Genomic DNA, 23,375 nt, shown 5'->3' with positions numbered 1-23,375 from the left:
TCTCTTTCATAAATATATGTTAAATAGAAGGCTTTCTCAATAAGAATAAAAAAATGTGATTTTAAGATTGATTTGCTTACTTTACAGGATATGTATTTATGAGAAAGAAAAGATAGTTATAAAGATTGAATATTAATATGAAAATTAAACATTCAAGAGTAGACAGAAATTTCTTTAAAAAAAGTCAGTGATGAATTAGATTGCAAAACATTAAAATAGTTACGGAATTAGAGTCACTAAAATGGCACTGACATAATAATTCATTAACAGGTTAATGTAATGTGATAAAAATTATAAAAATGGATGCTAATATTTATGGTAAGTCAGCATTATATCTATCTATCTATCTATATAGATAGATAGATATTTATTTTTGAGACAGAGTCCCACTTTATCACCCAGGCTGGAGTACAGTGGCGCTATCCGGGCTCACTGTAACCTCCACCTCCCAGGTTCAGGATTCTCCTGTCTCAGCCTCTCCAGTAGCTGGGATTACAGGTGCACACTACCTTGCCAGCTAACTTTTTCCATTTGTAGTAGAGACGGGATTTCACCATGCTGGCCAGATTAGTCTCAAACTCCTGACCTCAAGTGATTCACGAGCCTTGGACTCCCAAAATGCTAGATTATGGGCATAGCCACTATGCCTGGCCAAGATAAAATATTTAATATAGTTTGTATATACAACAGACTAGCAATGTTGATGGAAAATGAATATCTGATTTTATACCATTTAAATATTAAAATCATACATTATATAGACGTGTGCAATTTTAATTAAAAGTTATGAAGTGAGAAAAACATTTCTAGGCAGCCATAAACTAAAAAAATCAAATATAAAATATAAACACATCAACAAAAATGCTGCTATGCTTTATTCAAATTTAAAAAGCAAGTTATGCATTCTTTTTATTGCAACCTCCACCTCCCGGGTTCAAATGATTCTCCTGCCTCAGCCTCCCAAATAGCTGGGACTACAGGCATGTACCACCATGCCCTGCTAATTTTTATATTTTCAGTAGAGACGGAGTTTCACCATATTGACCAGGATGGTCTCCATCTCTTGACCTTGTGATCTGCCCACCTGGGCCTCCCAAAGTGCTGGGATTATAGGTGCAAGCCACTGAGCCAGTCCAAGTTATGCATTCTTAAAAATCGAGTTATATTGTTACACACAAGGCTAATTGTCTTAATTAATCTATGTTCTAAAAACTAAAAGAGAAATACCAGAAACTAGTCTTAAAAAATTGCAAACCATAGGAACAGTCAGAAGTACAATAACCTTGAAATATGTGAAAATGTGCTTATACACTCATTCTTAAAAAATAAAACATAAGTAGAATGTAATATTTTCACCTCTGTAGTTATTTGGAGGGCAATTTAGCCAATCTGAAATTATTTAAAGTGTACAAAACTTTTAACTTCAAAACTTTCTTTCTAACATTTATAATAAATACACTTACACAGGCATATAAAGATATAAAAATAACATTCTTTTCAGAATGGTCTTTAATATGAAATAGGAGACAGAAAATTATTCAACTATTTTATATGTTAATACATATTATTTTGAATAAATAGTTTGATATATAGGAATGCTACACACAGTAGATTCATTCTACTGTTTGGCTGTATTATAATGGAATCAACCATATCTGTGTTAGAATGTAGTAGAACAAATTAAATTTATAAGCTAATCTTATGCATTAGAATAATAAAGTATCTGGTTGACATATAGACAATTCCTGGGACTTTATTTTTTGCAAGGTATACTTGAACTTGCATTAACATGATGATTATAACACAACATATCATCACTGAATGTGGCCCTCACAACTTCAAAATTATAAATTATAGTCCCCAAAATGTAGGAGAGAGATACATGTAAAAATATAAACTTTTTTTTTGTAAACATTTGCACCTAAATCTAAGTTAATCAAGTTGTAGATTTCTTTGAAACCATAGAGAATAAACATTTCTTCTATCAATCACTTAGATTACTCTTAGATGCTGACAGATTCTGTCTCTTTAAAAAAAATTGAATAATTTGAATGTGTATGCATTTTTGTTGAATATCGTCAATACAGAATATGTTATTACTTTAGTTGAGTGACTGCAGGTAGCAAAATGACTAAATACATATTATTTACTTTCCAGTAAACTACTATAAGAATCCTTAACCTCAACTACAAATATTCATCAGGAAAATTAGCTACAAGGTCTAATATTAAATCATAGCTTGAGGTTTGAGGAAATGAGCTTGTGCATAGTAGACATTCACCACCCTTCTCATTTTGCAAATTTGATCTCAAAGTTGTTTGCGATTACTCCAAGTAGAGCTGTTTCTTTAAAAAGCAATTGTATCACTCATTAACACCATGGAAGTATAGCTCAAAGCCAACATTGGTGCTTCTAGATTAGTTAAGCTTGGAAACAACATAGAGGGAAAAAAGTGAGTAGCTCAAGGCTATGGTTACACTTCATCAAAATTTCAAGTGGAAATGAAACCAGTCTTGAGAATTTGAAGTGTTAAAAAAACTCGCTTCACAAAAAATATTTTTGAAAACTTTACCAAGATGGATTGAAAACATAAATATTTGCGTAAAGAACACTTAAAAGACCATGGAAAGCATAAAAATGTAGAAGTATCCTATGAATATTTGCAAAGTGATATTACATGCAGGGTTTTACATTTAACAATAGACTGAGTTCATATATTGACTCTCCTTCATACTGTTCAACTTTGGTGAATTACATAATTTTTCTGTGTCTTAATCTCTTTATCTATAAAATTGAAGAGTAATTTCACCTCACTTGTGAGAAATAAATAAGTTGAATCATAAAAATCTATTGAAAGAGTGGCACATAGCAGCATATAATAATTGTACTTTGTCATTATTATTATTAAAAACGATTGTTAATACGACTATCAGTGCCTGTTCTCTCCTTTACAATCTCTTATTAAATTAGCATTAAGTAATGTAAGAAGAACCGAAAAGTTATTGGAATTAACAATAATATTAACTCAGAAATCTTGCAAATCACACAAAGAGATTGCATTACTTCCTCTTCTTGTACTAAATTTGGTTTATGAGAAAAAAAGAATATTTAAGCAAATGTTGGTCATAGAGTAGGTTCTTAAACAATACAAACGGTTTTGAAATTAATTAAATAGAATAAAATTCTGTTTGTTTTGAGTGTGTTTCTTCTAAACATCTAAACAAATACTTATAAAAAGCATTTATTGAACATCATGTGCACACACACACACACACTACAGCATATCTGGGCTAGTGCCCTTTACAAAAGTGTTTAACATATTGAGCCCTAACTGTATACGTATTTGTGTATATTGTCCTCTAGTTTAATGATCTTCACACTAATTGTGAATGCCAACATTAAAAATATTTTATGCATTTCTAACCCATGTCTATTTATGATAAAACAATATACATAGGCTACCATAATAATATGTGGTGATCAGGATAAATAACACCCCAAAATAAGGCAAACTAATAGGAAAAAGTAAAATGATTTGTATAATTTTTTCTGATATGCTAATAATAAATTATTTTATGATATATTTTATTTTTATGTATATATTGATTTAACATTGTGTGACAGTGTATTTGGAATGTCTGATTATAGAGCACTTTATTTTGATATTTGATTTTAATGACTATCATAATTTTGAAGGGTGTCTTATCAAGATAGACAGGAACACATTTAAAAAGTATATCCTTACCTATGTTTAAAAACAAAAAAAAATTTCCCAATTTTATTAAATTATTAGTTATTATTTTTGTTCTAATTCAGGAAATAAATTTGTCTAATCTTTGATATTATTCATTTGTGCTTGCACAACAATGAGAAGTTATTTTGTACTTGTATATGCATGCCTTAACATCACTGCATACATTTTATATTTGTTCACACACTTACGGGTATGTTAAAATATTCTCTTTCCTTTTATTTTTAATGTGGGAAGAGATTAACTTTAACAGGTGGAATTGTCACATTGGTTGCAATGCAAAATTACATAACACTGGTAATATTTTCAAACATTCATTTTCAAAATGTACTTTTTATAAGATAAACAGCTCCCCAAAAGTTATTTCTTACTCATTAATTGTAAAAGCATCATTTTAGTTGGAGGATACAGAGGATACATGATAAAATTGTGTTTTTTTGTTTAAAAAGTGACTAGATAGCATACAAATCACTGACATATTTTCAGAAGAAAGTTAAATAAATTTAGATCTACTATCTTTGTAGAAAAGAAAAAGGAAAACACATGTTGAGAGGTCAAGGCAGGTGTATCACCTGAGGTCAGGGGTATGAGACCAGCCTGGCTAACATGGTGAAACCCAGTCTCTACTAAAAATACCAAAATAAGGCAGGCATGGTAGCCAGTGCCTGTAATCTCAGATACTTGGGAGGCTGAGGCATAAGAATTGCTTGAGCACAGGAAGTGGAGGTTTCAGTGAGCCAAGATCATGCCATTGCACTCCAGCCTGGGTGACAGAGAGAGATTCTGTCTCAAAATAAATAATATAGATAGATAGATAGATAGATAAAAGATACATGCATAATTAATTACATTAAATCGTATATTTAAAAAAAAATTGTCCACAATATAACTAATAAACTTTATGTCAAGAAAAAACAGACTTCCCATTCCATTTAAAAAGTAGAAACTATACTATACATTTAAAGATTTTCTTTCGTACAGTTAACCACATTACAATTATAGTAGTTCAGGTACTTCTTTGCTGTATAGCTTGCTTGGATTAAATCAAAACAAACAAAACATAAAAATGCATAGATCCACTCTTGACTCCTTTCATTGTCTCATAAACCACAATCAGTGAGACAATTTTGTTCAAAACCATATTCATAAATTAGCATCTTCTCACCGTTTTTTGCCATGACTGCTGTACGCCAAACTAGCATTATCTCTTGTGTGTTCACTTCTAACCATCTCCCTACTTTCCATCTTTGTTTCCATCTCTACTCCATTACTAGAATGGTTCTTTGAAAATGTGGACCATGATTATGCGTCTATTATGCTCAGCAGAAGAACTTTCCAAATGATTGTCTCTCTCTCAGTAAAACAGAGGATCTAAGTGTACTATACAGTCTTGGCCCCTTGAACCTCATCCACACTATCTCTTCTCCCAGTATTACTATTTATTTTAAAGCTGCACTGGCTTCCTTGCTGCGAGTCAAATATTTCCTGTGCTCTCAGTCTTTGAACTTGCTGTTTTCCTTTCCCTGAGAAATGATCCCTCTTTCATATCATGGCCGATTAGTAACCTCTTTTTATTTGTTTGTTTTGGACTTTTTTTCAAGTGTCATATCCTTACATTGTGGTTTACACAATATTCAATTTCAAAAATGAGATGTATAAAGTACTATTTACTTTATACTTTAAAATTAACTTAAATATCACAGTTAAAAAGGATATGGATACATTTTCAGCTCCTAATGTTCCCTATTCCTTGCTTCTGTTGAATTTTTTCTGAGACAGCCTATATTTTATTTATTTATTACATATTTTAATTTAAATGCTGCATATTTTCTGCCCCTAATCAATGGAAGTTCCATGAAGGCAGGAGTGTCTTTTTGCTTTGTTTGCTGTTATACCCATGTTTTCAGTTTCTTCTCTAAGAGGTACACAGATGGCAGAAAAGCAATTCTTCCTTAGATAACCAATTCATTTATGTTAATTGTACTGCTAACTCTGTGACCATCTCTCAGAAGTTTTTAGACTTAAAATAATAGAAAAATGCTATGAGTGCTTCAGTTTATACAGTTTTATATATAAAATATGCTTTCTAAAGATAATCACTCTTAAGATTACATTTGTCTAGTTCATATTTCAATGGTACAAAAAATAGTACTTTATACATCTCATTTTCAAAATTGAATATTGTATAAACCACAATGTGAGATACTGTGGAGATCTGTATACTTTAGAGGTCAGCAGGATTTCTTTCTTTTCTTTTCTTTCTTTTTTTTTTTTTTTTTTTTTGTAAATACTGCTGAAAAAAAAAACAGAATGTAGCAAAAAAGAAACAGGCCAAAACCAGGTAAGTCTAAAAATGATAATTCATTTGCATTCAATGAGAAACTCCCACCAGTGCCATGACAGTTTACAATTGCCTTGACAATGCTTGGAAGTTACCTTACATGTTTCTGGGAACTCTCAGTCTCTTTTTAGAAATTTTGAGATAAACCTGACCCTCATTATTAGCATGGAATTAGAAGTAGGTAATAATAATATAGTTAGCCAGCAACCCACAAGTGTTACTCTCCTGAGGGATAGCCTGCTCTGTTTGTGGAGCAGCTATTTTGCTGTACACTGTTACTCTAATAAACTTGCTTTCTTTCACTGTCGGTTTACTTTTGAATTCTTCCTGAGTGTGGCCAAGAACTCTCCCAAACCCATCCCCAATTTGGGGGTTCACTTGCATCAGCTTTCATCCAATTTTACAGCTATCTTCTCCACCTTTGAAATGTTACAAGTATACTAGTATTTATATCTCAGTAATATTTTTCAATCTTGTGACAATTTTTTTTAAGAATGTACTTTATTTCCATCCCATATTGCTCTCTATATTTTATTTCATTAGCTTGACCATGGTTAGAACAAGTATTATAACTTTGATGGTACGGAGTATTAGAATTTTACTTTTAAATAAGAAATTCTACAATAACCAACTAAATCTATATCATTAAGGGTATTTCTACAGAATATTGTGTTAAGCATGGTGACTTGTTGAAAAGTTACTGCAGTATTTTTTCTTCATATACTAAACAGTAAATTTTGAAATATTTTGTTAATAATTATGACTTAATCTTATTATCTAGTATCTCAGGATCTGTTGAGATTTTAGGATAAGCTTGTATATTTCATAAAATAAATCTGTATAAAAATCTGTATTTTTTGTAATTCTAATCTCTGATTTTCTCATTGATAAGATATTCACATCTATTCAATATTTTCCATTATTTTACCTTATTATGTTATATACTTTTACAAGTAAAAGAAAATAATTTCAGTTATGTCACTTTCTTGTGTATGCTTCTGCTTGAATTAATCTCTTCATTTGTTTTTTCTTAGGGAAAGTGTTCAAGCCATTTTATGATTGTATCTTAAGTATAATTCAACAAAATAATGTAAACTTGAAATTAATGAAGCTTAAAAGAGGCATATTATCTTATAATATTATAAAGCAACATGCTTGCTTCTCTTTCTGTATTTCTAAATATTCAATTTTCTTATGATAACCAGCATATTACATATCAGAATTGATCCTCTAACATACAGACCAAAAATAAAAGAGTCAAAGACATCAAAATTTCAATAGTTTGATATTCTGCACCAACAACACAAAGAGACAGTCTTGCAAACTTCTGGAAGATAAATATTTTCCACTACATGGACCAGTGATCTAGTCACTAGACTTCTAAAAGAAAACACTCGCTATCTCATTTCTTGGATCAGTAGCACATCACAGAATAACTTGCTTGTGAGAGTAATGGATAGTTATTAATTATTTGTTCAGTAAATATAAGCATGTATGTATTAGATATTATGCAATACTGCTTCAAAAGGTTATTTATGTAGTACAGCCTTTTAAAATAATTAAGAATTTCCTCTGAAATTATTTTTTTACCAAACTCAAAAATAAAAGCCAACTTGTTCGATGTCAGGCACTGTTTTACAGAGATATGCTTTGATCCAAGATTTCTGGATGTACTGAGTATGCTTTCCTTCATATATATTTGTAAGAAACTTTATTTTTATAAAAAAAACATTTTACTGCAACACTAAAGTCTGACTACTTGCACAAGCAGAACAATTATTTGTGTTAAAACAGAAAATCTCTTGAATACAGTAAAAACAGTTAACAACTAATCAACCAACAACAAATGTTTACTAAATATCTAATTATTTTAAATGTTTAATTTAAAAAATATTTCTTTTCTTTTTTATGAAGACAGAGAATAATATTAATCATTTCTAAAATGTTCCCTGTGAGTGTGCATATGCTTAGCACTATATAATTAGTTTTTCGCTTACTTTCCAATACTTGAATATCTTGAAAGATATAATCTGTTCTGGCAATTAAAGTCTTTAATTTATTGAACAGTAGGGAAGAGTGACATAGACAGTTTTCTGCCAATATATTTTACTGCTGATATTAAAAACTGTGTATAGATAGAAAAGAATTCCAACATGGAGCATCCCTTACTGTTTGCCAAGTTGCTCATAGGCTGCTAATCACTACCTGACAATGATTCAATGAAAAGTGAAGTCAGACCACTAAACTATTTCATATGTCATAGCCTATTGAGCAGCTGCCAAATATTAAACATCAGATGTCTTCATTGACCTAGGCTGGTGTGAAAGCATAGAATGAATAGCAATGACTCTATTTCATGTTCAAATGTCCCTAAACTAGTTCAGTCTCAAATATACATTTAGAAATATCTGCTTGGCTATAGGAACAAAATGTCACAACTTATATCTATGTTTTATCTACAAATGGATACATATATATATACACATATGCATACATACATAATTCATGTGTATATAAAATGCAAATCAGAGTTAATCACTATTCTACGTAAAGTATAAATCCAAAGATAACTTAAAACATAAGGTGGTGATATTTTTCAATGAAGTAAATGTTTATTTTTGTTGTTCTAAGGTACTAAAAAACTAAAAAATTGTTGGTTGTGTGTATATGTATATGTCTGTATACATATATGTATATATAGGCATGCATGTATATACACATATATCAATAATTTATAAGAATTACATATTGGAATATATACAGAAAGAAAAAGAGACAAATAGAGATTTCTATAATCCATAATATTCCAGTTTTGTATTGTCTTTTTATAGATTGAATTTCTATTTTTACGTGGTGTGTGGAACAGTTGCTACTATATACAATGCAGTATCAAGTTTCCAGGACTTACAGAAAGACATACATAAGTAATAAAAGTTATGCCAAAAATGAACAAAAAAGATTTGGGGGAGTCAAAAATCATGAGAAATTCATTATTTAGGTAATGCAAATAGACCCATATTTAAAAGGGAAATTACAGCTTGAGATCAGAAGCACCATCCTATAACATGGTCAAGATGGTGGAATGCGGTAGCGAGCTTTAGCAAGCTACAATCTAGGGGCTATTTACAGTGACTAATTGAAGTAGATGGGCAGGAGCAGCCAAAAAGTTTACAGTCTAGGCACCTTGAGTCAGAAAGCTATTGGAGGGGTCCACATCCAGGAGTGTTCCAAGGATGAGAGTACTTCTTTCCGAGAATTAAAGTGACACTCCGAGTGTCTAGTAATTAAACTAAAAGAGGATTACATCTGGGAGCAACTGCTGAGATGCCCCTGACTGGTAAATCTATCTTGTAATTCTGTCCTAGCCAAAATTAGAAACATGGCCCCCAATATTTCTATACTCTAGTTACTAATTCAAGCATTCCTGCTTGTGGTTAGATCAGAGAAACCACCCACACTCACTGGGCTTCAAATTTGCTGATTTGTGCTGTTTTCAGCTGTTAAATTTATGACAACTTGTTACAGGCATAATAAAAGACTAAGACAAATCTCATGCCTCTTGCATGTCTAAGTAAAATAACGAAATAACAAGCAAGGCAGAAGAGCATACAAATTCAACTTCAAAACTGACCATACTGTTGAGTAACAAGGATTTGAAGACAGCAAATATTATGAACAAGAAAAGAAACTCTGCAAATGAAAGATCTTGAACCTGAGAAAAGACTTCACAGAAAAAGTAGAATATAAAATATGTATAATTGATATCTCTGGAAAGCAACCGAATCTGACATATGTAGATGTTCTATATAAATAAATGATATACTCATGATAAAAAGGCCAATTAAAAAAACTACAAATATTTTTTTCAAAGAATATTAAATACATGCTCTGGATTATGAATAAATGGGTATATCAGCATGGATTGGTATTAGCTACATATAACAATATAACAAGGCAAAAAGTGACTTAAAAATAGATTATATTTTATCTTTCTGAAAAGATATAAGATTACCATATGAACTCCTTGTTCATATGAACTCACTACTTTATACTTCTTACAGTGCTATACTTTTATGTTACTGTAGGAAGTATAAAGCAGTGAGTTACACTCACTTCTTATAGTGCTATACTTTTTAAATTTGGTGTAGTCCTGTTTTTTTGAGAAAATCTAATTCTATTGCCCAGGCTGGAGTGCACTGGGGCAACTTTGACTCACTGCAAACTCCACCTCCCAGGCTCAAGCAATTCTGCTTCAGCCTCCTAAGTAGCTGGAATTACAGGTGCTGGTCATCATGCCCGGCTAATCTTTGTAATTTTAGTAGAGATGGGGTTCACCATTCTGGCCAGGCTGGTCTCAAACTCCTGACCTCAAGTGATCCACCCACTTCAGCCTCCCAAAGTATTGGAATTACAGGCATGAGCCACTGTGCCCAGTCGATTATTTGTAGTCTTCATAATCACTAAATGGCTATTACATCTCTAGCTATCACACCAAAGGTTTATGTGATAGAAGTGGTGAGTGTTAAAGGGGTCACTTTTCAACTGTGTTAATCTGACCCAACGTTTCTGCTTATAGTGGTCACTCTTCGTGCAATGGGAAGATGTACATAATTTTATATTGAGCATGGCTGAAATTTTTGTAAGACGATTTTGTGTTAAAGAAAGAAGTGAAGACTGGATATTGGTTTGACAAAAGAACAATCAGTTCATTTGTCACTAACCTTATATTAACATGGTTTTATTTATTTATTTTTATTTATTCATTCTTTAAATAATTTTGACTTTTATTTTTGATTCATCGGGAAGATGTGCAGGTTTTTTACCTGGATATAAATGGTCACAGCACCCAACTAGTAGCATAGTACCCAGTAGGAATGTTTCAAGCCCTTGTGCCCTGTCTCTTTCCCCACTCCAGTAGTCTGCAGTGTTTGTTTCCATCTTTATATCCAATGTACATGATGTCTAGCTCCCACTTACAAATGAGAACAGGCGGTATCTGGTTTTCATTTTGTTGTTGTGGTTGTTGTTGTTAATTGCTTAGGATAATACCCTCTAGCTGCATCATGTTGCCGCAAAGGACATGATTTTGTTCTTTTATGGCTGCGTAATATTCCATGGTATATGTATACCATATGTTATGTGTTCAATTCACAACCGGTGGGCACCCAAGTTGATTCCATGTCCTTGCTATTGTGAATAGTGCTGTCATAGATAAATACATGCATGTGTCTTTTTGATAGATTTATTTGTTTTCCTTTGTTATATACCCAGTAACTGGATTGCTGGGTAAAATGGGAGTTCTGTTTTAAGTTGCTTGACAAATCTCTAAACTGCTTTCCATTGTGGATGAACTAATTTACATTCTCACCAAGTGGATAAGCATTCTATTTTCACTACAGCCTCACTAACTTCTGTCGTGTTCTGACATTTTAATAATAGTCATGTTGACTAGTGAGAAATGGCATCACATTGTGGTTTTGATTTGCATTTCTCTGACAATAAGAGGTGTTAAAAGCATTTTATATGTTTTACAGCCACTTTTATATGTTTTTATAAGTGATCTTGTACTTTGCCCACTTTTTAATGAAGTTATTTACTTTTTTCTTGTTGATTTGTTTACATTCCTCATGGATTCTGGATATTAGACCTTTGTTAGACATAGTTTGTGAATCTTGGCCCCCATTCTGTAGACTGTCTGGTTGCTACGTTGACTTCTTTTGCTGTGCAGAAGCACTTTGGTTTAGTTAGGTCTCACTTATCAATTTTTGTTTCTGTTACAATTGCTTTTGAGGATTTAGTCATAAATTATTTGTCAAGGCCAATGTCCTGAATGATACTTCCTAGGTTTCCTTCTAAGATTTTTATAGTTTGAGGTCTTACATTTAAATCTTAAATCCATCTTGAGTTCATTTTTGTATACGTTATGCTACCCAATGAAATCTATACATTTAATGATATGTCTGTCAAACTACCATTATTTTCTTTCAGAATTAGAAAAAAACTATCCTAAAATGCGTATAGAACCAAAAAAGAACCTGAATAGCTAAGGCAATTCTGAACAAAAAGGACAAAGCTAGAGATATCATATTACCCAACTTTCGACTATTCTATAAGGCTACAATAACCAAAATAGCATGGTACTCACACCAAAACAGACATAGAGACCAATAGAGTACAATAGGAAACCCAGAAATAAAGCCACACATCTACAACCCTCTGATCTTTGACAAAATTGACAAAAATAACCAATGGGTAAAGGACAAATTCAATAAATAGTGCTAGAACAAATGGCTAGCCTAATACAGAAGAATTAAGTTAACATTAAAAAAATTATAAACCACCACATATTTGAATGTCCTGTTTTTTCAAAACACTGTGTAATGCTACCTTTTGTAGATAAGGGATACAATTTTAGAATGTATTTTACATGTACAATAAGTTATCTTTTATGGAAAAATGGTGTATACATACTTCATAAAGGAGATTTTGGAACCTAAAATAAAAAATGGCTTGTGTCTGTTATAAAGTGTTTTTTACTAAAAATGTTATTGGCAATTTTAATGTCAATGACACTTACAAAACTATAAATAAGACTGAACTATAGAAAAATGTTTGGAAAACACATATTCATAATGAGTTAAGACAGGCTAGGTTTCATTGCTTAAAATAGCTCAACAAATTAATGAAATGGTTATTTCTCACTCATATCATATATAGCAAGGCTCTTTGCTAGTTGTAGTCTAGTAGTGCACAAGGCCAGTAGAAGCTCTACTTTGGCACTTGCTTTCACAGTTACCTAGCCAATATGAAGAGAATGTCGTGATTTATATACTGGATCTGAGAGATGTACCTTGGAATTATTGCATGGCATTTAAACAAGTATTTACAAGGTCAAAGTAAGTCATATGTTTACATCTAATGAATAGTGTGTCAGAAGAGATAATCCAAACATGTAATAAAAAAAAACTTTGAGTAGGACTAATGGTTTATATACTTATAGGGAAAAAGCATTAATTGAACATTTTTTTGGGAAGCCATGTAATAATATGTATAATAAAATCTTTAAAATAGTTAAGAGTATGTCACATATGGTGGCTTATGCCTATAATCTAGGCACTTTGGGAGGCTAAGGTAGGAAGATAGGGTGAACCAAGGGATTTGAGACAAGCCTTAGCAAAATGGAGATATCCTGTCTCTACAAAGAATTAAAAAAACATAGCCAGGTGTGATAGCTTGTGCCTGTAGTCACAGCTACTCAAGAGGCTGAGATAGGAGGATTGCTTGAGCCTGGGAGGTGGAGGCTGTACTGAGCCATGATCGGATCACTACATTCTAGCCAGTGCAACAAAGCAAGACCTTGTCTCAAAATTAATAATAATTAAAAACATAATAATCTGCTATTCAATACAATATTTTTAGGGCACCAATTCTAGGGAGAAATAAATATACATAAATTTTAGTACAACCTTCATTAATAATAATAATATCAATATAAGATCTGATACTATGGGAATAGCTAAATAAAATATGATGTGTTTGTACATTTAAAAATTGTGTTTTTATGCCTAGAGAAAATAGCAGATTAAATAATGTATCTGATTCTGTCATTGAAAATGCCCATTAAAAATGCTAATATCACATTAATGATGTTATAATGAACTGAGTCAAGTTAAGGACATTTAGGATGATTTATTGTGCCTGAGCCAAAGTTGGGACAGTCCCTTCCAAGCAGCATTCTGGCACAAGATTAACAGAGGAAGTGTAGGTGCTTTTCTGATGTTGTTCCTATGAACATTGCTTTTCTCTGTCCTTCTCCTGAGACCCTCCCTCTCTGTCTGCCTAACTAGTCTCTAACTGCTCCCTCTCTCAAAAGCATTGTAAGCCAACTGCACCAGATTTGATACATGATTTAGCACACTGATTAAAAGGAATGAACTGGAGCAAGGTCCAGTGGTTTGTGCTTGTACTTCCAATCACTTGGAGGGCTGAGGTGGGAGGATCACTTGAGCCCAGAAGTTCAAGACCACAGTGATCTATAATCGTGGGACTATGCTTCAGCCTGGTCAATAGATGAGCCCCCATCTCCACGAAATAAAAATAAAAACAAAAGAAGTTAAATAAAAAGAAAAATGAACTGTATTTACATCTCTAGAGTTATTACTAATACAGCTGTTGCTAGGTAAAAGAATGAATGGACAGCAACACTGCTCCATCACAGCAATAGAGACATAAGCTATTATAGGTGAAAGATTTGCACCCTAACCACTGTAGGTCTTTTACACTATATGAAACATTCATTTATATTTTATAGCTCTAATTTCAATATGTGTTTACTCAAAATTAATGGCTGGAATAAAGTCAAGTAACATGATATTTTTAGAAAATATATTTCCAAAATCTGTATTTTTGAGAATGAACAGGCATGTTAAACTCATGATTCAAAAATGATCTTAAAACTTAGCCTACCATAAAAAGTTTTGATCTTCAATATAATGCCCATTCACTTTCACAACATATAGAGTCAAATTTATGTATTTATTTATTTATTCATTCATTTTTATTTTTTATTTATTTATTTTTTTAAGATGGCATCTCATTCTGTCACCCATGCTGGAGTGCAGTGGAGCAATCTTGGCTCACTGTAACATCTGCCTCCCTGATTCAAGTGATTCTCCTGCCTCAGCCTCCTGAGTAGCTGGGATATTACAGGTGCCTGCCACCACATCCAGCTAATTTTTGCATTTTTAGTAGAGATGGAGTTTCACCTGTTTGACCAGGCTGGTCTGGAACTCCTAACCTCAGGTGATCCTCCCACCTTGGCCTCCCAAAGTGCTGGGATTATACGAGTGAGACACTGTTCCCAGTCACAAATTTATTTTATAAATGACATAAGAATAGTATAAGTAAAATATTTACATATTTTTAAAAAATAAATATTTTAGACTATAGCAGGTTTGGAGGAGGGATCAAGACAGCCAAATAGGAACAGTTCTGGAGTGCAGTCCCTACTGAGAACAACAGAAGGGTGAGTGAACATCACAGTTTCAAGCAAGTTATTACTGCCCACAGACCAGGAGACTCTCAGGCTGAAAAGTGCCATGAATTTCCAGCATGGCTTTTTCAGCTGGCACAGTGGGTCTCTGCACAAAAACTCATACAAATCTGGGCAGCTTTTTCAACTGGCATCTGGAATGCCTGGGAGACAGAGTCACCCATTTGATTGAAAAAAATGGGGCTGAAACAGGGAAGCAGGTGATCTGGCTCAGTGGGTCCCACCCTCAAAAGACCAGCAATCTGAAACACTCTAGATTGAGAGTTTTACAGCAAGCACAGCTGGACCCAGGAGGGTTCAGCTCTGTGAGAGAAAGGGCATCTGCCATTACTGAGGCAGTCTGCCATTACTGAGGCAGATAGTTATTACTGAGACAGTTCTAACTACACCTCTATGAACAAAACCGCAAGGAAGTTCACACAGCAGCTGGACAGAGCACACAGCAGCTCAAAAATGCCTCTTCTGGTAGACTTTGATTAGGTTACCTCCTTGCTGGGCAGGACATCTCTGAAAAAAAGCAGCAGCATGTCAGGAACTTATAAATAAAGACTCATCTTCCCAGGACAGAGCACCTGGAAAAAAAGTGGTTATGAGTTCCACTGCAGCAGACTTAAACGTACCTGCATAGCAGTTCTGAATGAAAAAAACAGAGCTCACAGCTCAGAACTTGAGCTCCTATAAGGGACAGACTGTCTCCTTAAGCAGCTCACTGACTCATGTATATCCAAAGAGACACCTCATAGACGAGAGCTCAGGTTGACAGCTGGCTGTATCCTTCTGGGGTGAAGATAACAGAAAAAGAAACTGGCAAAAACTCTTACTGTTCTGCAGCTGCCACAGGTGATCCCCAAGCAAGAAGGGTCTGCAGTGGACCTCAGCAGTCCTACAGCAGAGGGACCTGACTGTTAGAAGGAAAACTAAAAAACAGAAAGAAATAATGTCATCATCAATAAAAAGGATGTCCACTCAGAGACACAATCAGAAAGGCACAAATTACAAAGACCACAGGTAGATAATTCCACAAAGATGGGAAGAAACCAGTTCAAAAAGGATGAAAACACCCAAAACAAGAATGCCTCTCCTCCTCCAAGGGATCACAACTCCTCACCAGCAAGGGAACAAGGCTGGATGGAGAATGAGTCTGATGAATTGACAGAAACAGGCTTCAGAAAGTGAGTAATAACAAGCTACTCTGAGTTAAAAGAACATGTTCTAACCCAATGTAAAGAAACTAAGAACCTTGAGAAAAGGTTTGACGAAATGCTAATGAGTATAAACAGCTTAGAGAAGAATATAAATGAGTTGATGCAGCTGAAAAACGCAACACAAGAACTTCATGAAGCATACACAAGTTTCAATGGCCAAATCAACCAAGTAGAAGAAAGGATATCAGAGATTGAAGATCAACTCAATAAGAAAGCAAGATTAGAGGAAAAAAATTGAAAAGAAATGAACAAAGCCTCCAAGACATATGGGGTTATGTGACAAGACTTATTCTACGTTTGATAGGTGTACCTGAATGTGATGGAGATAATGAATCCAAGTTGGAAAACACTCTTCAGGATATTATCCAGGAGAACTTCCCCAACCTAGCAAGGCAGACCAAGATTCAAGTCCAGGAAACACAGAGAACACCAAAAAGATATTCCTCAGAAAGAACAATTCCAAGGCACATAACCGTCAGATTCACCAGTGTTGAAATGAAGGAAAAAATGCTAAGGGCATCCAGAGAGAAAGGTTGGGTTACCCACAAAGGGAAGCCCATCAGACTCACAGGGGATCTCTCGGCAGAAACTCTACAAGCCAGAAGAAAATGGGGGACCAATATTCAACATCAATAAAGAAAAGAACTTTCAACCTAGAATTTAGTATCCAGCTAAACTAAGCTTCATAAGCGAAGGAGAAATAAAATCCTTTACAAACAAGCAATTGCTGAGAGAGTTCGTCACCACCAGGCCTGCCTTACAAGAGCTCCTGAAAGAAGCACTGAACATAGAAAGGAACAACCAGTACCAACCACTCCAAAAATGTACCAAAGGGTAAAGAACATTGAAACAATGAAGAAACTGTGTCAAACAAGGCAAAACAACTAGCTAGCATCAAAATGGCAGGATCAAATTCACACATAACAATATTAACTTTAAATGTAAATGGGCTAAATGCCACAATCAGAAGACACAGACTGGCAAATTGGATAAAAAATCAAAACCTATTGCTGTTCTGTATCCAGGAAACCCATCTCACATACAAGGAAACACATAGGCTCAAAATAAAGGGATGGAGAAAGATTTTCCAAGCAAATGGAGAGGAAAAAAAAAAAAAAAGCAGAATTTGCATTCCCAGTCTCTGATAAAATAGACTTTAAACCAACAAGGACCAAAAGAGACAAAGAAGTGCCTTACATAATGGTAAAATGATCATTGCAACAAGAAGAGCTAATGATCCTAAATATATGCACACCCAATACAGGAGTACCCAGATATATAAAGCAAGTTATTAATGACCTACAAAGAGACTTAGACTCCCACACAATAATATTGGGAAGCTTTAACAGTCTGCTGTCAATATTAGATAGATCAATGAGACAGATAATCAACAAGGATATCCAGGACTTGAACTCAGATCTGGACCAAGAAAGCTAATAGACATAGACAGAACTTTTCATCCCAAGTCCACAAAATGTACATTCTTCTCAGCACCACATAACACCTATTCTAAAACTGACCACATAATTGGAAATCACTCCTAAGCATATGCAAAAGAATGGAAATCATAACAAACAGTCTCTCAGACCACAGTGCAATCAAATTAGAACTCAGGTTTAAGAAACTCACTCAGAACCACACAATTTAATGAAAACTGAATAAATCAACACCCTATCATCAAAATTGAATGAGCTAGAGGGGCAAGATCAAAAATGCTCAAAAGCTAGCAGAAGACAAGAAATAGATCAGAGCAGAACTGAAGGACCTAGAGCACCCCCCAAAAAAAAACCCTTCAAAAAATTAATAAATCCAAGAACTATATTATTGAAAAGATCAACAAACTAGACATACCACTAACCATTTTAATAAAAAAGAAAAGAGAGAAGATTCAAATAGATGCAATAAAAAAAGATAAAGGGGATATCACCACCGATTCCACGGAAATACAAACTACCATCAGAGATTACTACAAACAACTCTGTGCACATAAACCAGAAACCTGGAAAAAATGGATAAATTCCTGGACACTTTCACCCTCCCAAGACTAAACAAGGAAGAAACTGAAACCCTGAATAGACCAATAACAAGGGCTAAAGTAGAGCCAGCAATTAATAGCCTACCAACCAATAGAAGCCCAGGTTCAGATGAGTTCACAGCTGAATTCTACCAGACATACAAAGAGGAGTTGGAACCATTCCTTCTGAAACTTTTCCAGAGAACACAAAAAGAGGGAATGCTTCCCAAATCATTCAATGAGACCAACATTATCCTGATACCAAAACCTGGCAGAAACGCAACAAAAAATGAAAACTGCACACCAATATCCATGATGAACATAGATGCAAAAATCTTCAATAAAATACTGGCAAACAGATTGTGACAGCACATCAAAAAGCTTACCCATCACTGTCAAGTATGCTTCATCCTGGGGATGCAAGGCTTGTTCAACATACACAAGTCAATAAACGTAATCCACCACATAAACAGAACCAAAGACAAAAACCATATGATCATCTCAATAGATGCAGGGAAGGCCTTTGACAAAATCCAACAGCCTTTATGCTAAAAACTCTCAGTAAACTAGGTATCAATGAAAAGTATCTCAAAATAATAAAAGCTATTTATTACAAACCCACAGCCAATATCATACTGAATGGGCAACAACTGGAAGCATTCCCTTTGAAATCTGGCACTAGACAAGAATGCCCTCTCTTGCCACTCCTATTTAATATAGTACTGAAAGTTCTAGCCAGAGCAATCAGGCAAGAAAAAGAAATAAAGTGTATTCAATCAGGAAAGTAGGAAGTCAAATTGTCTCTATTTGCAGACGACATGATTTTATATTTAGAAGATCCCATCATCTCAACCCAAAATCTCCTGAAACTGATAAGCAACTTCAGCAAAGTCTCAGGATACAGAATCAATTTGCAAAAATCTCAAGCATTCCTATACAACAGTAACAGATGTAAAGAGAGCCAAATCAAGAATGAACTGCCATTCACAATTGCTGCAAAGATAATAAAATACCTAGGAATATAACTAACAAATGATGTAAGGACCTCTTCAAAGAGAACTACAAACCATTTCTCAAGGTAATAAGAGAGAACACAAACAGATGGAGAAACATTCCATGCTCATAGTTAGGAAGACTCAATACTGTGAAAATGGCCATACTGCCCAAAGTAATTTATAGATTCAATGCCATCCCCATCAAGCTACCTATGACCCTCTTCACAGAACTGGAAAAAAAACACCTTAAACTTAATATGGAACCAAAAGAGCCCACATAGCCAAGGCAATTCTAAGCAAAAAGAACAAAGCTGGAGGCATCATGCTACCTGACTTTAAACTATACCACAAGACTACAGTAATCAAAACAGCATGGTACTGGTACCAAAACAGAGATATAGAGCAATAGAAGAGAACAGAGACCTTGAAGGAAACACCACACATCTAGAACCATCTGTTCTTTGATAAACCTGATAAAAACAAGCAATGGAATTCCCTGTTTAATAAATGGTGTTGGGAAAACTGGCTAGCCATGTTCAGAAAGCAGAAACTGGACCCCTTCCTGGCACCTTACACTAAAATTAACTCCAGATGGATTAAAGACTTCAACGTAAGACCTAACACCATAAAAACCCTAGAAGAAAACCTAGGCAAAACCATTCAGGACATAGGCATAGACAAGGACTTCACAACTAAAACACCAAAAGCATTGACAACAAAAGCCAAAATAGACAAATGAGATCCAATTAAACTTTAGAGCTTCTGTTCAGTAAAAGAAACAATCATTAGAGTGATCCACCAACCAACACAATGGGAAAACATTTTTGCAATCTACCCATCTGACAAAGGGTTAATATCCAGAATCTACAAAGAACTGAAACAAATTTACAAGAAAACAAACAAATGAACCCATTCAAAAGTGGGCAAAAGATATGACAAGACACTTTTCAAAAGAAGATATTTATGAGGCCAACAAATGTATGAAAAAATGCTCAACATCACTGGTCATTAGAGAAATGCAAATCAGAAACCACATTGAGTTACCATCTCACGCCAGCTGGAATGGCGATCATTAAAAAATCTGAAGACAACAGATACTGGAGAAGTTGTGGAGAAATAGGAACACTTTTACACTATTGGTGTGTAAATTAGTTCAACCATTGTAGAAGACAGTGTGGTGATTCCTCAAGGAATATATTATTAAATTTTGCTTTTTCCACTTTGAAGACTAATCCATAAAACCTGGTTTGCCTGTAGGATTTCAGAGCAAGTGTATTCCACACTGGAAAATATTTTACTAGATTATACAATCAGTGAAATAAGTTTTCCAGTGGATTCTGGAACAGGAAAGTGCTCAGTCTGTAACAAAAGCAGCTCTGCCTCCCAAGAATACTGACCTTGTAGACTCAATCATATCAGATATATCAATAACTGAAAAAAATACTGCTGAACTGAAAACAAAAACAACAAAAAAAAACTGCTACATACAGGTATGGCAAATCCCAGAAGGAAAAACAAAACATTTTCTCTTGAGGTCTGTAGCAAGGCTTGGACCATCAGTGGCAGATAATTAAATTCCATTTTAAAAACTTTTAACATAGCCTGGAAGAAATTAAGCACTTAAACAGGGAACACCAATTATCTATGTATTTGTAACTATCAAGTTCTATCCTGGCTACAAAATCATAAAATCAAGCAGATTCAGAAGAAATCTATACTATACTTGGCACTTGCATATCTGTTTTTAAGTACGTGAAAAATGAAGGTGCAATGGCACAGCTCTGAGAAACCATGTCATCCACTACTGCTGTAGTAGCAGCACCACCTTCCCTCAGGTCTATGGCCATATGGTTCATCATATGTGACCAGCTGATTGAAAAGGAAAAAAAGCCTAGGCTTGATTACAGAAGGGTTGGCATGGTTTATGGATGTAAGTGGAAGATACACAGCAGTTGCACTAACCAACCCTCTGGAAAGGTACAGGGTATGGAATTCCCCCCAGTGACAAAGCTTCATGTGGTATAATCTAATTATCCAGCTTATGTAGAACAGGAAGTTAACCAAGATTAGAATATAGATACATGTGCTGTGTTAAATGGCCTAGTTGACTGGTCAGAGACCCAGAAGCAGGAAAATGGAAATATTGGGTACAAGGAGGTTTAGAATAGAGGCAAGATGGTAGATGTATAAAAGTTGAAATAAAGTGTGAAAATATTTGTAACAGATAGCAATTCCCACTAAAGAAAATTCATCTCAGAAGAGATATCATAATTCAACATCTTCCAATTCCACTTCTAGTCCTTTTTAAAAAATGCATTCAAAATCAGATGATGGTATTAGAAATTTGTATAAGATTGAGGAAAATGCATTATGTTCCATATTATTTTAAAATAATTTCTAAGATTAAATTAAGTAGCTTATATTGTTCATTGTAATCATAAACTTAGTGATTTTGTTTCTCAAATTGTATAAAACCCATTATATAAAATAGTTTGTTTATAATATGTGTTGCTATCTCTCCTTTGTTCCTTGTTATAAAAAGAATGTTTTTGAATTATATTGGCTATGACCGTATAGTATGTGGGAGGTGATAAAGGAAAATATAAAATTGTTCTTTGCACTATGCAAGCAACAGTTTAGAAAAATTAGCTGCTCCAAATTTGTTAATAATGCAATAAGATATACATTAATTAAGTCATTAAATAAAAAGTTATTTAACACCTGCTATGTGACAAAACTTATACTAGACACAAGATATTTACAAGAGAAATTCCCTTTAAGCTCTATTTCTCATATTTGAAAGGAATCAGGAAACTTATGAGTAACCAAGGAATATTAATATGAGGGTTGCCCCACCTTAGGCGTCACTGTCATGGTCACCACCTAAAGGAGTCCGTCTTGCAGACCCTGACTCAGCGACTGATGAATAAATTCACTCACATACAGAATACAGTGAATGAGCAGGCTGGGTGTCTGAGGCAACTCACAGACTCCCTGGAGAGTGCTGTAAAGAGATAGTAGCCGTCAGCCCTCCCAGCCAGTGAGACTCACATTTATCAGTAAAGTTCAACTGACAAAGGCTTGAGTCAACTCTACTAGAGGTTATAGATTAAATATAGACAGATTAATAAAATCTGTCTATAAAAAATATAGGAAGATTCCAATGTCCAAAACAAACACCACTGGAGGTTAATTTCCTTGTTGACCTCACCCCAAGAGGACCATGCAGCTCAAAGATTAGTTTTAAGACCACATGATTAAACAAGTTACTTAGGTAAACCCCCCACATTCCTTTGTGTTAGTTAGGTAAACCCCCCACATTCCTTAGGCCTTCCAAAAGGATTTGAGACTGTATTCTATAACTTTCTCTAATATTTTTCCCTTAATATTTTTGTCATGACACTGAGTGGATCCCACATATGAATATAATGTAATAAGTGGTATGACAGTGGGAATATGACATGAGAATATGTTTGGAGAAGGACTTATACCAAGTCTGAAGGCTTAAAGTTAAGGGGTAAAACATATATAAAAATTAGTCAGATAAAGACTAGGGCAATATGTTTAGACAGAAAGCTTAGTGGGGAGAGGGAGCAGCATGATTAGACAGGAAATTGAACACAAGTTAAGATGGCGAGATCGTGGCATGCAAATAAGAAATGGAAACTGCAGAGAAGATTGAAGAGATGAAGGAGTAGCATTTCCCAAAAAGATTTTTCTTATGACTTAAAAAATATAATACCTCAAAGAGGAGTAGTGATGAAGGAATTTAAGCTGGGAAGTGATGGTTGGACCTGAATTTAAAAAATGTTCTTATTTGCTACGTATATTTCTTCTTCAAATTTGGTAATCATTTTAGTTATCTTCTCATGAAACTTGATTAAAGTGTTGAGAAGTAAGTCCACAAAATTGTCAAATACTCCAATTATATTACTAGTAAAGCCACCTACTAATCCCTAGGCTGTTTTTGTGCTTTTAGCAATTTTTCTAAGAGAGTTTATAAATTGGTGGTTTAAT

This window comes from Saimiri boliviensis, chromosome 3, assembly GCF_048565385.1.
Source record: "Saimiri boliviensis isolate mSaiBol1 chromosome 3, mSaiBol1.pri, whole genome shotgun sequence".
Lineage (NCBI taxonomy): Eukaryota > Metazoa > Chordata > Mammalia > Primates > Cebidae > Saimiri > Saimiri boliviensis.
The sequence above is the reverse complement of the archived record's forward strand: the minus strand, read 5'-3'. Positions refer to the sequence as shown.